Below are 9,856 nucleotides of genomic sequence, written 5' to 3'. Positions count from 1 at the left end.
GAGTTGAGGTGGAGGGTTAAAGTCTTCATCCCCCTCACTACCTTCCCCATCTCCCTGCTAGCCTTCCTCATCAGGGGAGGGGTGGTCCTTTTCATACTCTGCCGAAACTGCAAGAGTATTATTCTTTTAGGGTTGGACCCTGTTTTTATTTTTCTAGTCTTACAGAGAAGCCTTAGCTTCCGAACCTTTAGCTTGAGGTAAGGGTTGAGGATGAGCTCCTCAGCTATATTTGCTGTGTAGTTTATTATTTATCACTTTACTATAAAGAGTATATACATTTCCAGCACAAACCTTTTAGGGAGGCCTTGAGTAGATTGCTGACTTCCAGATCCTTGGCTTTTGCTAAAGAATTTTATGCCCCGGGTGCCCCTCCCCTCACTACTCTCAATGGTCCTCAAAAGGGTAGAGTGATTGACTACTTTTTAGTGTCACAGGATCTAGCTAAGCTAATGCTTGACTATTATGTCTCAACTCCATATATTAGCAACCACAACACACTCACTTTAGCATTGGACCTTACACTGACGGGGGGGAAGAGAAAGGAGAACCTGGCCCCCACTGCTCACAAAATGCGGGTGGCTGGATAAAATGGGAGAGGGTAGATAGGGACGCATTTCTGGGTAAATTTGTGTGTGAGAACATTGAGGCATTTGCTTTTAGATTTGTTTGTTCTGCAGTGGATGATGCAGTCTAAAATTTCAAAGAATCCCCCACCTATAGGCTGGTTCAACCATGCCTGTACAATGGCTCACAAGAAACTGAAACTAGCACTCTCCTCCAGGCCACGCTCAAAAGTAATATAGTGAATGGCAGAAGAAGCTATAAATCCACCCTGGAGGCCAGGAAATCTGTTCCAAGAGTAGAAGCTTGGGAGGAGCTGTCAGAAGCTGCCATCTGGAAGGACTCTGCACTGGTCTCGAAGGTTGTTAATTAGCCTTTCTTTTCAGGACATGAATGTAAATGTAAATGTATGTGTCTTGTAAAGCGCACTGCTGCCCTGAGGCGTCGTGGCGCTGTAGACCGCTGGGGAACCCGTCCTGGCTATCCCTGTGAGATGGTCCCTCCTGGGTATCTCCAAGGTGAAACCAGGCATCCCCGGCGAATGTGGGGGGCCGTTGTGGAGATGAGGCAAGCTAATGCCCAGAGTTGCCGAGTGTGTTCCTGGTTAGAGTAGGTACCGAGGCGAGAATTATCGAGTCCGTTTGACCCTGGTCCACAACCCTGCCGCGTCGGGAATTGAACCCTGGTCCCTGGCCGATTCTCTGCTTGCGGATCTGCCGCCTCATGAGAAACCCTTCATAGATACGGTTATTACAGTGGAGGCATAGGTTGCCCACTATAACAGTATATTTAATCCGGATAATAGAGCCGATACCCAAGAGAGTTACGAGATAGTCTATAGTAATCTGGCGCTATATTCCCACTTTCCCGACTCTATAGAAGTTGAGGGTGTAATCATCACCCTTAGACAGAGTGTACCTGATCGTATCCCCCTAGATCTTTTCAAAGATAACATTGCACTATGGGGCCCGATTCTGACTAATGTTGTTAAAGCTTCCATCAGGGGAGATCACACGTAGAAGGAAGCAGTTGTGGTCCCCATCTTTAAGAAAGGGGACCGACATGACCCCCGCTGCTACTGACCTATTTTCCTCTTAGACAGCTCCCTCAAGAACCTTGGCAGGATTTAGCAAGCAAACTGGATGATTGGCTAGAGAAAACCGCTTCCTTATCCAGAGTCCAACACAGGTTTTGGCCCAGGCTGGGGACAGTCGAGCAATGCCCGAATTTCCAGCGGGTCATTGGCAAGTATGTCAGGGCAAGTAGAGGTTCCATTCACCTTGTGTTTATGGAACTCTCTTCAGCCTTTGACACAGTCAATAGATCTAAGCTGTGGGAAATAATGGCAAGGATGGTAATTGGCCCAGTTATAATTTACTTGTTGCAAAGGATGCACTAGGATTGCTTGATCAGGGTCAGGTTTGGTACGGAGGGTGAACTGTCTCTGGAAATTAAATCCTCAATGATAGTCAGGCAGGGGTGCTTGATGGCCCCCTTTCTGTTTCTCATTTACATAAATGACCTTGAACCGAGCCTTTGCAAAGCAGGGAAAGATCTCTCCAAAGTTAAGTCAAGGGCCTTGCCGGTTTTATTATACGCTTGTGATGCGGCCCTGATTTCAAGAACTGCAAAAGCTACAATGTTTTTTAGACTCTTTATAGTTTTATGGGGGCGCTCTACCTACAAACCAATCTCAGTAAATCCTTATATAAGAGTATTGGTACAAAAAATGTTAAAATCTGAATGTTTCATCTGGGTGGTACAGAAATTCAAAAGGTCAAGACTTAATTTCTTAGACATCCCGCCTGACCAAGATGTAACTCGGCCCAGTCTATTCTCCAATAGGGTCATCCATTCTCGAACTGCTGGGGAGGCAATCCTCACCTTTGCACACCAGCTAGGGCAAAAACCAGTGCGAGATATGATTAGCATTTATAAAAGCAAGTGCACTTCCTTAGCTTCGTATGGAGCGGGGGTGTGGGGGTATAAAGGTGCACGCCCTCTGTTCCGCAAGCCACCCCCTTTTTATAGAGAATACTTTATTGATTAGTAAAAATCATTACAATGATGGGCATGCATCAATAAAAACGGATATCGAACAATTGCTAAAATATTTACATATAGGGTAGTAAACAAACATTAATTAGACTCCTGTGTCTTTGCTTACATTATTTCCTCATGCTTTTTTAGAAGCTGCCTAGATGCGGCCATTTAATACGTTGATACAGTCACAAACAAATGGTAAGTAATAAAAGGTTATGAAATTCAATAATAAATAATTATTTTAAACCTAATAGTCTCTATTTGTTCATGCTGTTAAAATGTAAACTTCATCTAGACAAGGGGTCCTTTTTGTTAAAAAACAGTTAAGAGCCGTGGTGATCCGTTCTAGTGTTAACGTCGACTAAAGCGATGAGGCAAGACATTAGTCATTGTTAAAAAGCTGCTAGTTAAACCACTAATAGTGCAATTCTATTTGTAAATAAGTAGAACCCCTACATATGATGATTAAAAGTTTCAAGGTCACACAAAGCAGAGGACAATAAGTAAACAATGTGCAAAATGCCATATTTGGACGCTGACAAATAGAACAATGAAGTAAATAGATTAGCAAAACAACATCGGGCTTAGGTCTCCCCCTTATGAATTAACAGTTGTTGGCTTGCTGGCTCTCGCAGTTTGTAAGTCTTTTAACTGCTCTTGTGGCAAACTTGGTAAACCGAATGTTGAGCACTGGATTGTCCGTATTCATAGATGCAAAGATGGCTTGTCGACAAGAGCGAACACCGAGTTTGTTCCATTCGCCCTTTAGCATGGTCTTTCGGTCGTTAAGAAGTGCAGGGCAAATACATACCACATGCTCGATTGTTTCCTTGCTGCTCCCACACCCCCTGCACGTTATATTGGTGTTTGTGCGGAGCCAACCTGGCAAGTGATGCAAGAATGGCCATTCACCCATTCTAAGGGCCAAAAATCTTTTTTTCCATATTACTGAGTAGATGCATGACATATGAGGTGCCACGACCCCTGGCTTAAACCCTGATATGATTGACCAGGCATGGTTACTTTGTACCAGTTGGGCTCTGTCCGAATGGAAGGACCAGAAGCGTACATTTCTTTCAACGTAGATTTTGAGTGCCTGCTGCGATGGATTGGAGCTTTTTTATGTGCCATTCTGAGGTGGCTGTGTACTCCCTGGAGGACAAGATTAAGTTAGCCCCTTTGTTGCTTTGGGTCAGAATTTGGGGGGGTAAAAAGGGGGCTTCACAGTCAAAAGATGATCTGGAAGATTGTCTCTCCTTTGATCATGCTTTGGCGATCTTCTGGATTAATTATGTTACAGAGGGGTTTATGGACCCGAGTGTTGCAGACCTGTATTGCAACCAGAGAAATATTAAACCAAATATGATGGCCTTGGTGAAGGAGGCATTCAGGGAAAGACAGCATAGGCTCAACCAGGCAGACTTTGACAAACTAAGTAGTAGTGCCAACTATAACTCCATTAAAACATCACTGGGTTGTGAATTTTATTTGATCTCAATTTCTGATGCAAAAAATTAGGTTTTTGCTTATCAGGTTTTTTCTTAATCTTCTTTATTATTGGCCTTTCCCAAAGATATTGATCTGCCATACTGCCATTGTGATGATTTATCAAAGAAAAACACTATGCACTTTAATATATTTTGTCACTTATATTCTCATCCCTGGACACGCTTCCTAAAACCAATTCTTTGCTCATCCAATAATAAATCTCAAGTAGAAGCGTTGCTTTACTTGCAAAGGCTGTGTGAGATGGATCTTTGTGTAGCAGTGCTAAACTGTATTCGTTGTGCAATTAGGATCTATATGGGGCTGTGTGATGAATGTTTCTGCTACCTGAGCATTGGTGACCCTAAGAATTGGATTTGACCCACTTTTAATTTCGTTTTTACTGTTCTTTTATGTAGTTTTATGATTGTACTGTTTTATTCTGTGCTTTTATGTCTTGAGATTAGCTGAATAACAATCTTTGACTGACTACACATAAATATCATTAATTTAATGTTAAACATTTTTCCCATGATTAAATATATATGTGTAAGTGTGGGGCATCCTATTTTAAGTCACTGCCTCTATTATTTTCTATAGGGAGGCGTTGCAGTATCAGTGGTTGGTCATGTGGTATGCTGAACTTATTGCTCCTTTTTGGCAGTATTATCTTACATTCATAAATTTGACACCCCCTTGACATGTAGGTCGACACTTCTGCATGAATTTACACTTGTAAATGGTGAACAGCCAAAAGTAATAAAGTTACTTTAAACTGTAAGAGTAAACAGGTGCATCTTACTCCACTATGCTGTTTTTTAAGCCCCTGTGATTTCGTGCAAGTACAGATTTGTAGGTAGCACTGATGGGTTTGAAGTACAGTTCAGAAGCCAACAGGCTGGAAAATTTGAACAACTGATTTGTGGGATTATATTGCGTAAAATACTAAGGTGTACTTAGTATTTCTGTTGTCTACAGAGAAGGCATAAGCTGTACGTGGAATTTAGAAGGCATTAACCGGACATATAATTTAGGAGGCTGGTCATTTTGATGAACATCCCTTGGTAGTGAGTTTCCTGTCTATGCCCATAGGACAGTCTAAATGTTGATGTTTCCTTGTAAAAAGGTGTAGATTGGCTGATCGTAAGACCTCGGTACTAACGAGGGGACGCAGGTGTGTATCTTTGACTCTCAAAAATAATAATAATGTTGTGAGCGTCATAGTTAGGAGAGTGTTCATTGAGAGACCACATCTTTTTCTTTACCCATATCTATGTCTCTTTCAGTTCACTGCAATGCATCATCCAAACTATTTTGAAAGAGGTTTAAAAAAAACACATCTAATGACCTAGCCTATACATCACTGCTGAAACTCTTGACTTATGATTGATGGGGATGACTTATCTTCACAAATGTGCTTAAAGTCTGAGTCAGCAACCTCCATGTTATGGGTTAATGCCATGCTTAGATGATTATCACATTTGAAGGAGACTTAAAAAGTCTTGAATAAGCCTTGACTTGAAGAACAACTCATGCATCTAATCAGGAAACATCTCAGCTCTTTTGCTTCCTAGTTTTGTCTTGAGTCTGGATCATTCTGAGGAACCTGATGTTAATGCTCTAAAAACTGAAGGACTGAACTTCCTCTTCAATGAACAATATTGTGGTAGTGAGGATCCTGGTACATTTCACCTTTTGGCTCTACCTAAAAAAACCACAAACTCCCTCCTCATGATCTAGTTGTCAACATCAAGCAGTTTCCTCCTGCTCATTCTAAAATCAGTCAAGGAGATCTGTTGAACTCTTTCAATAAGTAAATGTATACTTCTTTTACTGGGTTCTAATGACCCTCCATCTATTTTGTGGCAGTTGGAGTATTTGTTCATGCCTTTCCTTCTTGATATTTCTCTTTTATTTCTATACTGCAACATTTGATTATTTTCTTGTGTAATAATTTTATACTGTTTTTGCTGCTTTGTCCATTTCTTTACACTTTTCATGAGCCTTTTCTAGTTCAGCTTTTGCTTTTCTTTGTGTGACTAAGTGTGACACTTCAGTGCCACAGTCAATTTAGAAGCTGCAGACAGAGTCGGACTTTTGACAACAGTGGAGAGAGTGACAGCATGGCACTGGCATCAGTGATAAATCAAAGCATTTGCTGAGAAATTTGCAGATGGTATGTGTGACACAGAAGTGACAAACCCGACATTGGAAAAGACAAATTTCTGAAAGACAGGAACAAAATCCAGACTCAGCAAATCAGTGAAGGATAAGAAGACCTAAAAAAAATTCAAACATCAGATAACAAAAAGAACCTGAAGAAGAATGCTACTTGAAAAACATTTTGCTCAGTTTCCACAGGAAGTGATTTAAGGTTATTTTTCTAGGGATGGTCGGCGGGTTGGTGCAACCATTCCTTCTTTGAGGGCAGAAGTGTCTGTCTTTGCCTGGCCCTGTAAGATATTCCTGGTTCAATGTAAAAGACAATCATAGCCTTTTTATCTGATGATCGTGGAAGAAATAAACCATAGAAATGGTTGGATAATGCCAGCCGGCACTTTTCTGTGTGTAGTCATCTTGTCTCTCTGTGAATCTTGCCAAAACTGTGATTTGGCATAATGTGTTGTTTCCAATAGGGAAATTGTTCAAGTGGAAACATCACTCATTTTAATAGGAAATCTGTCAAACACATCAAGCGTTCAGATGACGGCTGATTCACAAATTACATGCTGTAAAGACTCTGACTAAAGTTGTGGCTAATAGTGCTGTTACTGCTGTTGTATTGAGTTATGAGTAAAAACAAACCCCCCTGACTATACACAGATCAACTACACAGTGTAAAAAACAAAAATATGAAGTATTAATATCCATACATTAACTTACTCTACAGAAGATTGACACTGAAATGTTAGGAATATTTAAATAAATATGTGAATCTGTAAATCATACAAAGCTAGAGACGTTAATAAATTAACACTACCAACGGCGGACTGAGGTCGCCCCACTTCGCTGTCCAGTTTCCTCCTTATTTTAATAGTTTGTGCACAACAATTCTTGCACCCGCTGTCGTTTATGGAATGGTGCACCAATGATAGTGATTTGTTCGCTACTATTAAGATAATGAGTCCGGCAAGGTTTGAGGCCTATGACTTCAGTGGATATCACATCCACATATCATTGACAATTAGCCCGATGACGTTCAAGCAATCAATCTGAACGAAACGCGTTGGCTGGATGATGTAATTTTGTACTTCTGGAATAAAATTGATGATAAAATTGGATACCTTGCCGGACTCATCTTGATGGGAGCGAACAAATTACCATCATTGGTGCACCATTCCATACATTTTTCTAAAGCTAGAGACGTTGTACTTATTAGTTTTACATTCTTGTCTAGTATGCATGAACTTGTGCGATTATAGAATGTGTTCCAAGATTACTTATAGCTTAAGATGTCATTCTTTGCGGTATACTTTAAGATTAGCATCTACTACTGGGGAAAGGAGTTGGCCTAGCGGCTACGGCGTCCGACCTCAAATCTAGGGAACTGGGTTTGAGTCTCCGCAATGAAGCTGAACATCCTGTGATTCTGGGAAAATCACTTAATCTCCCTGCGCCTAACCAAAAAAAAAAAAAAAAATGAATGTGTCCTCATGTAATGCAACTGGTGCTATGTAAAGCGCTCTGATACCCGATTCGGGTCAAGTTCGCGCTATATAAAACTCTGTAAAATAAAAAAATACTATTGCTATATTGTTTTGTTTACAGGATAGTAGGTAACGTATGCCCCTCCAAATCTTAGTCTAGGTTAGTGGTAGAACAATAAACAATTTCATTGTTACCAAGATATGAGCATGTCTTGACATGTTTCATCCATCTTTGTTTCTGTGGTCTTCCTCTGGAGGATGGGCTCTCTACTATTGTGTTGTGATGAACAAATTCAGAGAGCAGAAATTGCAGGTGTGTATTGTACAGAAGTTCTCCAACTATTTATCTTTGGTAGAAAGTGACCACTTTATTATAATGTGCCCCCGTTACTATTATTTCACTAGAAATAACTTCTTCTATTCAAAGCTTCTTTTCTTGTTACTTAAATCATTCAGATACATCAGTGCAGCCACTTCAGACATACTGTCTCTGAAATATTTCGTGTATGCAATTGACAGACACCAGTTTGTTACATCTACTAGTAACCAATATACCAGTTTGTTCTAGCACTGCCATTCAAGCACATGTATGACACTAACAACCCAAAATGCAATAAAGTAATACAAAAACAAGCATTGGCATAGCCAATAGGTCTCGCCTTTGGGACCTTATAAGTGTTTAGCCATGCAACAGTTGCATAACTAAATACTTATAAGGTCCCAAAAGCGAGACCTATTGGCTATGCCAAGCGGGCGTGCGGCCGCGAAAGTGATCGCGGTCAAACATCAAAGCGGCCGTGAAAGTGAAAGTAATCGCGGAAAAGCACGGCGCGCGCGCCCGCGCACATGCACTGTAGCTCTAGGCTGGCCTGGTAGCACATTTTGGAGCCCTCTCAAAAAGTCTTGCCAGACCAGTGCATGCGCTGGGTCAGGCGAGACCTAATAAAGACGAGAGGGAGAACAGTTAACATTCATGAAGTCAGTTTTTTTCTTTTGTTAAATAAAATTACATAAATACATGTTTTTCTTCTCAAAATCGCTCACATCTTTAGCATGGACATTGAAAAAGAACACAGACTTTATTATGCAAAATGCAAATAGAACATCATGATGCTACATAGGAAATGGTTTGGGTCTCCCCATACAGGTCGAGTGACCAAACTGCGTGGGTGGCACGTGGGAGTTTTCTACAAGAGAAGGGGTTTGATTATTTAATAACAGGACTCTTCGGATAGCCATCTGTGTATACTGATTCTCTCTTAATACATTGGGTGTGTTTCCCCAACTGCAGGCACAAAGACACGTAACATTGGGATAGTGGTACTTTGATATCCTGCATGAGAGACATTGGATATGGACATCCTAAAAAAGCTTGGAGGTCTAAAGGGGGAAGTACTGAAAGGTAGTGCAGGAATCTGTATATCACTGGCTTTTCGGCAAAACTCAGGTGGGAAATCACCGGCCAAAATCTGTTAGTAAATTACATCTTTGTAGTTTCAGTGCAACATGTGCACTTATTTGATGAAAGATGGCACTTGAAACCGCACTATCACTCATATATATATATATATGTATATCAAGCACTTTAGTATACTTTGTTAAAGGTCAGAACCATATTTTTCAAGTAAGCTCATCAAATCGGTAGATTCAGATTTCAAAGAAAGGGTGCAGTGCAGGACATTGGCAAGAGGTTGTGAAAAAGTGGACTCTGTGCTTAGGGCTTATGAATCAATTGAAAGAAAACCATGTCAAACTCTTTCGCAGGCAAATAGAGATTTACATACACTTGGCACAGAAGGGCTGAGCTGGAAAGGTTTGGTCTCATTAATGAAGGCACCTTCAGATGATGAAGCCTAGAATGCAGGTTAATATAAGGCCTGAGCCTTGACAGAGTTATAAAAACATGTTAAATTATCTCCCAGGTGAGCAGAGACCTGCAAGCACGGCATTAAAGGGCCAGGTGAATTTCACCATTACTGCTAAAGGCACCTCGGGATGAATGAGCTCAGATTGCAGGAAGTAGACCCAGGCTGAACCTGGGGGGAATTTTAAGAAACTCATATTAAACGTTCTTCAAAATCGTGCACACTTGACACTGAAGAGCCGGGATAGTTTCACTA

This window comes from Triturus cristatus, unplaced genomic scaffold, assembly GCF_964204655.1.
Source record: "Triturus cristatus unplaced genomic scaffold, aTriCri1.1 SCAFFOLD_194, whole genome shotgun sequence".
Classification (NCBI taxonomy): domain Eukaryota; kingdom Metazoa; phylum Chordata; class Amphibia; order Caudata; family Salamandridae; genus Triturus; species Triturus cristatus.
Note: the sequence above shows the minus strand (reverse complement) of the source record.